Source organism: Apteryx mantelli, chromosome 7, assembly GCF_036417845.1.
Source record: "Apteryx mantelli isolate bAptMan1 chromosome 7, bAptMan1.hap1, whole genome shotgun sequence".
Taxonomy (NCBI): Eukaryota; Metazoa; Chordata; class Aves; order Apterygiformes; family Apterygidae; genus Apteryx; species Apteryx mantelli.
Window position 1 is genome coordinate 13,216,856 of NC_089984.1, and position 8,586 is coordinate 13,225,441.

The 8,586-nt window shown below is 45.5% G+C and overlaps 1 long non-coding RNA gene across 1 annotated transcript in view; it reads right to left on the minus strand.

Moving 5' to 3' along the window:
• The window catches only part of LOC106499866 (uncharacterized), a 58,508-nt gene extending 51,351 nt beyond the window's left edge, over nucleotides 1–7,157 (minus strand). Inside the window, exons 1-2 of the long non-coding RNA XR_001295279.2 lie at nucleotides 7,030–7,157; nucleotides 868–940 (exon numbers count right to left, since the gene is read on the minus strand). This is a non-coding gene — a long non-coding RNA (uncharacterized lncRNA). The remainder of the gene's footprint in view (nucleotides 1–867; nucleotides 941–7,029) is intronic.
• Nucleotides 7,158–8,586: the final 1,429 nt, after the last annotated feature.

Below are 8,586 nucleotides of genomic sequence, written 5' to 3' on the forward strand. Positions count from 1 at the left end.
GGATTTTTCCCTGACCTCTTTTCTTTTTCTTCCTGGAAATTTTTTCCTGCACTGATTTTGAGGACATTATAAATTTGCCTATGATTTCTGCACATGTGGAAGCCTGATCACAGTTATTGTTCTTAAGCATGATTGCAAGCTATATAACAATGTGTGGTAAGGAGCAAATTTATGTCTGTACAGCTACTCTGAGTGTACCTAGTCTACTGCATCCTGGAAGTGTCTGATAAGTGGGGATATACAATGTATCTGACCCTTACTGGAAGTGTCTGTGTTACTGCATGAATGCTACACAGCACATATGCTACATTGCACGTACTTCTGGCCAAAAAATTCTTGCCAGAAACATGATAGTCGTGGCCAGAGAAGTTCAGGTTCTAGCTCTCACATCAAATTTAGCATACCTGAATCTAAACTGTGTTGTGATAGAATAACAACATTGCACAGTCAGCCTCAGAGTCTGTATTTCCAGTGCCAGCTGCTGCAGCAGAAGGAAAATAGGGCTATATTTTATGTGGGTGATGGTTTTCTGCCTTTTGTATTATGTAGGCCAGTTTCTGGAATGGAAGCTTTTCTGAGTTGGCTTTGTTCTGCTACTTTGTCATGACACCAACTAGACTGAACTCGAACTTGCAAAGTTTTTAATTCATCTGGCAGATTTAATTTGTGCTGATGTGAAAGGACTCTACATTTACCCCATGTCACTTAGCTTTGTGTTACACATCTTATAATGGATTGGAAACATTCTGATCATGTTAATTACACCTGCGCACATGACCATGGACTTTTAGGTTAGGAGGAGCATCCTGAGTGATTAAATTCTTAGGAGCAAATACTAAAGGTATTATCCACCTTTTATAGACTTACATGCCTGGTGGCTACTGGAGACTTCATCGACTTTCTAAACAGTCATAAAAGCTGTTCTTTGTTCAGAAGCTCTCTAAAAAGAAAGAGGTTAGTGTAATTAAAAACATAGGTACTAATGTCTGGGGACAGTGTATATCATTAGGGTCCAGATTTGCACTATTCCATACAACCTTAAAACAGTCTTTGCTCCCACCAAAAAGTTAAAGAATGCATAACAGAGAGATGCTGAGCTGTTACTACTACGTTCTAACTCTGGGTAAGAATCCTCTTCCCCCTCCAGCTTAGGAACTTTACTAGCACAGAAAGGTATAAATTTCATCTCTGTGTACCAGCCTCAGAGAATCTGGCCACAAATACTTAAGCTCATTTTACTCATTTCCCTAAAGAACAGTGACAAAACCTGTTGCCTTCTCTCATTTTATAAGGTAAAAAAAAAAATTAACAGAACAATCTTTAAATCAAAGGATAGTTAAGTAAACATTTATTTTAGACTTTTCACTATTAAACTCCAACTACTTAAAAATGAACAACTGCTGTCAAAGAGGGCACGTGTGAAAATAGTAAAATGAAATATACTTGTGGGAGTGTGAAAATGCAAAGAGAAAGTAGCTTTTAGTATTACAGTTAACAACCCAGTTTAGCCTTCCTTTATTCATCACAGGGTAATTCATTGTAAATGAATTAATGGTGAAAGGTTCAGTAATAGGCCTTGGTACGGAAATAGGAGCAGTGTATCAGGATATCCTTTTTCCGCACCAGAGTACCAATACTTTCAATTTTATATACAACGGAAGTAATTAATTGTAACAGAAAGAAGCACAGCTGTGTTTCCTGATAGTTGCACATGCAATCTCTACTATTGTTTAACATTTTGAGTATGTACACTGAAAACTGTTCAATTGCATTGAACATTTTATATTCTGGGGATCTAATTTCCATTAGTAGCTTTTGAATTTGTAATGGGATTTTAATATGCTATTATCTTAGATTCAATCCTGCATCTCTAATCAGGCAATTTTTTGCTGATGTCAGTGGGAGTTTAAACTGAATTACATGCAGCTGCCAAATCCAGAGAGTTGCAGACACAGGGAGTCTCTCTTTAAAAGCAAAGGAAGTTACAGGCTATTTGTCAAGATTTGCTTTTAGTTGCATGTGTTTTTTAACTTTCTCAAATTCCAATATATATGCAAGTATCTTCAAGACCAAGGTAGAAAAGCTATATTTCTATGCCTTTAACTTCATTACATGTTTTCAGATATACTAGCTGACTGCTGTAACTGAAATACAAGCATGATCTCCTTTTTTTTTTAATTAATTTAGTAGACCTGTATTATTTTGTTTGTGCTAAGGTAGGAAAAAAAAGAGGAGGAGAGTATTTTGCTTCATTTGTTCTTATTTAATAGTGATGCATTTGTGGCTAAGGATGTGTTTGCAATGAGAAAAGAATTAAGGGCTTGATTAATTAAATACTATTTGGTTCATTTGTATAGGATTCAGATCTGTTTCTTTCTAACAAGCTTGTAAGAACATTACATTTTCAGTCTTGTAAATGTCCATCTTTGTAAATCTCTACACTACGCACCACAGCTGCTAGCAAAACATCTACCTGAATCCCTGTCTTTTGAGGATACAGCTATCAAGACAGACCATGCTATGTTGAAAATAGTTCAGCTTGTTTAACATCAGGACTAAAAACCATTTCCTATTTTCAGCATCGGTTCAGCTTCTGTTGCTGAAAAAGATAGTCATCAAGAAGTGAAGTTTCTGGTATAAAGGCTTGAAGGGGTTGAAGACCTCAGCATCAATAAATGAAATGTTAATATGATGTGGTTTTGGATCCAAGAATTACTCAAACTGTAAAAGATACCTTTTATAATAAGAGGTGGAGGAACAGATAAATTTGTCTTAGTATAGTACAAATATTCTCAGAGAAAGCTAATAATTAAAACTTTCTTGTCATTCTTCTGCAGTGCAGAATGATAGTTAATTAGGAATATCAAATTTAAAATCAGTACTAGAGTCTAAATAGGTAAATCTTCTCAGAGCAAATGAAGACCTTATGGTTTTTATTTACATGCATCTAGGGAAAAACATACTACTAATTCTGTGAACTCCAAACAAATTGACGTGAGAGAAGCACCCAGGTAAAGTCTCTGTCCATAATATTTTCTTTTTTCTGTGTAAGAATTTTAATATGTTTTTACTAACCAACATTAGATTAAAAAAAAATCATTTGAAGTGCTTTTTGCATTTATAAGGATGGCTGTTTTGGGGTTTGTTATGGCTTGGTGAAAAGGCTGGAATATGCTTTTGTACGCAGAAGTCCATAAAACCAGAAACAAACAGCTCAGCTAGGCATAGAAAGAAGAAACAGGGACAGCAACAGGAAATTTGGTTCTTGACTGGCAAAATGTCTCCTAGAGTACTTGTGAAATCAGGGAAAGTGCTCCCATTACTACAGTCCTTTGCAAGATGCAATTGAGTTCCCTACTATGCAGCTCAGTAAGGATTTAGCTCCCATCCTGCACCAGCTACCTAAGGTAACGACAGATGAAGCCATTATGTCCTCCTTCCTCACTGTCCACATGAACAAGGCTAAGAATCTGTCTGCAGAAACCATGAAGTAACCCCAAAATGCACCAAGTATTTAAGCTGTGGGAAGAGTTTCCTGTTTCCTCCTGCCTCTTCTGCACATTGAGCTGTTACTCTGTGGAGTCTCCCATGCTGTTCTCCAGTTCTGTACCGTGCTCAGTTCCACATCGCACTTGTTGGACTGAAAATTGGCCAGGGCTCGCAACACTGATGAATACTTTTGCCTTTTTACTATCAGTGCTTCAATAGTAGAAATTTTTAAGAAACACCTTTCCTCACAGATTTGAGACTGGCTTATTGAATTAATTATGCTTACATTTAAAACACTTAATAAAATCCATGACATTTCTAAGTAACAGACAGCTGAATGGATTTATAATCAAAAGAATGTGCTTTCAAGTAAAAATCTGAAAAAAGACAAAGCCAAATTCACGTTATTTTAAGTGAAAAAATTATGTCCCTGGCTGAAGGGTAATATTCTTTTAATATGTAACATAGAATATTTATTTTGGTAACAGTAACAGAAAAGCACTCATCTAATTGCAAACAGTTTTCAAAAATATATTTGGCTTACACACTGTACTGTGGATTTTAGACATATGAATTCCAGAGACTGAAAGGAAGAAGGATATACAAAGATAAAGTCCTGTCACATGGATGACCTTCTCCCTATACATACCTCTTTGTTCTTAAAGAGCTTTTGATATTTAAGACTTGCAGTTCCCAAGTGATTCCAAGACCTAATAAGAAATTCCTGGAGAGGAAATGACAAAGAAAGCAGCTGGAAGACTATCCAATTCATGACTTATTTAATTTATTTTTAATACAGCTCTCTTCATCATGACAGTCAGTCTTGAACTGCTCCTTCTATATTTCACGCTAGGTTTCCACATCCCATCCTGGCCAAGTGTTGAATGAACATGTGTTTATTTTCAGACTTTATTTCAGTGTCTCTGAGTGTTTCTCTATTAACAAAATAAGTACCTTATGTTACCAAAAACTGATGTGTCCAAGTTTTTTCAGATTTATAAAATCTTGAGCAGGTGAGTTGTCTGTTACTGATAACTAGCTCACTGGAACCCTGTGTGTCTTTCTGACCACCTCTCACCTAAAGTGTTCATCTTCTGGTTTAAATAGATATCCCTACCTATCCTGTAAGGTAAATAAAGTAAAATAAAATAAATCAGGTTTGATTCTTCATGTTTTACTTGACAAAAATCTTAGGTTAGATTTCCACAGTTCATCAGGGGGTGTACAATTGGATTCTTCAGGTGGTATATAAAGAAAAACACTTCCATCATCAGGTCCAACATCTCACACATTAGGGCTGCTCAGCAATTCCCCTCACCCCCCCCCCCCCCACGGTATAATTGTAAAAAAGGAATTTTATTCTGCTCACATTATTTTTATACTTTTGTTGTAAATCATATATTTCAAAAAATACAGTTTACACCTGTATGAATTTGAAACCATATCCTAAGTACTGCACTGATTTGAAACATACCAGTTCTTTCCATCTGATAATTTATCAGACATCCATCACAATCCTGTGACCCAAATACCTTTTAAGGTCATTGTGATTCATCATTCCAAATCAAGATTCAACTCTACCTCCTGCAGCCCTAATATTATTATAACATAGTTTACTGAATTTATACTGTGATTAAGGCTAGTATTTACAGAGTCTGATGCCCTTTATTTATGCAGAGAACACGCATATTGGCAATGCAAATTTCATTTGCAATAACACTATTTCTGACTTGGCCATTACTTCAGGCATCTTCAGTGCATGAGTGCCTTAAAAAGTATTAGTTGAGGAGGCAGTTTCTGTGATTTACTAATTTACTCATCAAGAACTAGATGAAAACAGTTGATCCATTTCACACGAGAAATCAGACAAATTTCAAGGTTAGTGGCTTTTGCTAAACTCAGGCATACTGGATTTAAATCAATACCAAACATCTGAAAAGCACAGGATTGTATTACCACATAGATTATTATTTAAAGAGATGCTAGCTCTAGCAGTTTTAGTTCTGGTTGGAAGCTCACATGCATGTTGCATTCTTCTTCCATATTGAGTGTCTATTCTGTTGCTATAATCTGATAGCAGACAGAGTGGAGGAACAGCAGACTCATATTTTCCTTTGAAATTATAAACATAAGCATACAAGTTCTGTATTGCTTGGCATGAAAGCTGTGATTTTGTCTTTCTTGCAGGCTGTCTTTGTTTTGCACACTGACAGATTTTTCTGGAGGAGGGTCATCGGAAAATTTTTTTCTAAAAGTCTAATAAGACAAGACCTGTATTTTTAAATGCCTATCACTGCAGTATCTGGCCACCTACACTTACTAGGTGTGCCTTTAATTGCCTACATTTTAAAGGAGCTTGCAAAGTTGATCAGTTTGAAATTATACTTCCTCTTTTGTTTTGCTATATGGGATAGTATGCAAGCTAAGCACTTGCCTAACAATCCATGGGTCTAATGCATATGAACTGCTCTTGCAGAGCCAATGCTCTCATCTTGCATCCTGAGGTGGTAACTCTAAAGTGGAGTATGCAACATTTACGAATCCTATCTGATACCAGCACACAAAAATGGAGCTAGACTGTGGAGAGGACAATGCAATAAGTAAGCCAATGCTTCCCACAATACATGTACATGTGGCTATTTTCCATCGATAAGTGAGATTGCTTCTCAATTGGTTACTCTCTAGAAATGGTTTATCTGAGCAGACATCTTGACAATAGCAATTGCTGATGCGTCCTAAAGGCCAAAAAGGTGTTTTGGTCTACTGCAACGGGAAACCGAGTAGGTTTGTATGAGCTGTATGATCTTAGTTTCCTCCTACAGTTGGCTTTGTGTGTAAAGTTCTTGATGCAGAGGGACCAATCAATGTGGTATTAAAGGCAAGACTGTGTCAACAACACAACTGCTGTAATTTTTTTGAATAAAGGATTGAAAACAGCAGCCCAGGTGGGAATTGTGCAGTCTCCTTGTCATATGGCATACCATCATCAAAGCTCCTTCTGCGCTGCTGTTGTGAGACATCACTTGAAGACTGACAGACAAATTACTACTTTGCTGATTTGCCCTAATGACGAAGAGCTTGGAAAGCCAATGCAAATCATGGCCTTTAGCAAACTTACCAGTGAGCAAAGCAGATCATTGCAGAAGTTATAATGTATCCCAATCTAACTAACTGAGCTAATTTATTTAGAGATACAGGAAGGGGAAAAAGCAAACAAACAATTCCAGCCAGTGCAATGGCACTCTATCCCTCTCCTGGCACTGGAATGCCAACCTTTCCGGACTGTAAACTATCTTTCCACATAACTAAAAGGCCTGTTCAGGGCCCTCATTTTTCCTCCATAGTGGGGGCACAATTGCCTCCTCATTGCCCACCCCAGCTCACACAGTGGTCCCCTTTAATCCACATCAGGCAGAGCTGCTAAAGTAATCCTCCACGGCACCTACTCTGCCAACCCTGGCGGCCAGCCCGTCGCCCACCGCACCAGCCCCACCAGCTCCTTGACCAGGCTTTCCGGGCCAACGGCCATGTTCCTCTCACCCCGTCTCGATCCAGCTCTGCCTCCGCGACGCCTACTTGGCCGCTGCTCGCCCTCACACCTTCCCGGAGGAGCTCCTGCGCCGGGCACCCCCTTCTCCGCGCTGCCTCCGCCGCGGGGCTGGGGGCTGGGGGCGGCGGGCGCCCGAGCGGGGCAGGGAGCCGAGCGGCCTGCGCTGCCGCCCGGGCAGGGACGACGGGGGAGGAAAAGCAGGCCCGGCGAGTTCCTCCCGGCCAACTTTTTTTCCGGGGTGCCCCGCCAGCCCTCCCGCCCACGGCACGTGTTGATGGAAGGGCGGAGGCGGCAGCCGCTGGGGGGGGGGGAGGGGGGCTGGGACGCCGCCCCGTGCCAACGGCCGCCGCGCGCGCGAGGGTGGGGGGAGGCGGGGGGCGACGCTCCGCGCCAACGGCCGCCGCGCGCGAGGGTGGGGGGGGGTCGCCCCGCGCCAACGGCCGCCGCGCGAGGCAGCCCGACGGCGGCCGTTGCTGCGCGCGCCCGCTCGCTCGCTCGCTCGTTCGCTCCGTGCCGCGCGCGCGGCCGCGGCCGGCGGCTGCAGTGATTGGAATGCGGCTGGCGCCCCGCCCCGCCCCGCCCCGCCCCGCCGCGCCGCTCCGCAGGGACGGGCCGCGCCGCGCCGCGCCGGGCGTCGGGAGCGCTGCGAGGGACGGAGCCTGCGCCGAGCCCGGCCCGCCGGCCCACCCTCCCCCTTCCCACGCACACCCCGCCTTCCCCGTCCGCCCGGAGCCGCCGAGGCCCCGCGAGCGGCCCGCGGAGCGAAGCGGGGCGCAGGCCCCCGGCCCTCCGCTCCCCGCCGAGGAGGATGAGGAGCCGCCGACACGGGTGAGTGCGGCCGCGGGGAGGCGGGAGCGGCGGGGCCGCGGCGGGGAGCCCGAGCCCGCGGCCGCGCCGGGACGCCCTGCCCTCGCGCGGCGGAGGGCGGCGGGCGCCGTCGGGGCTGCCGCCGCCGCCGCCGCCGCCGCCGCTGCGGAGGGGTCCGCGCCCCTGCCCGGCCCGGGCGGCGCGCAGGCCGCGGGCCCCGCTCCCCTCGCCGCCCTGCCCCGCCGCGGCGCTGGGGGCGCTGCGCCGGCCCCGCCGCCCTCCCCGCGCTCCGCGGCCCGCGCCGGGCCGGGGCCGGGGCCGGGGCTGGGGCTGGGCCGAGGCGGAGGCGGAGGGAGGCTCCGCGGCACGGCGAGCCGCTGCGCTGGCGCTGGTACTGGTGCTGGCTCCGGCCGGGCCTCGCCGGCGCCGCGGGGCCGCTGGCGGGACCGGGGCAGCGCTGCCGCCGATGCCGCTCTGCGGCGTGCGCCGCTCCCGCTCCCGCTCCCGGTGCCGCCGCCCCCGCGGCGTGGTTTGGGGCCGGGGCCGCCGAGCGGCGCCGGCAGCCGCGGCAGGGCTCGTCTCCGCAGGGGCGCGCGGGTGGGACGCGCCGGCGCCTGTCTGCGCGCCCTGGAAGCGAAGTCCTGCGCCGCCCTCGTCAGTCTGTTACCGTTTAGTTATATAAAACGAGGGATAGCGCTCTTCCCGCAAGTAACGCTAACCGCTGGGTGCACCTTAAAAGT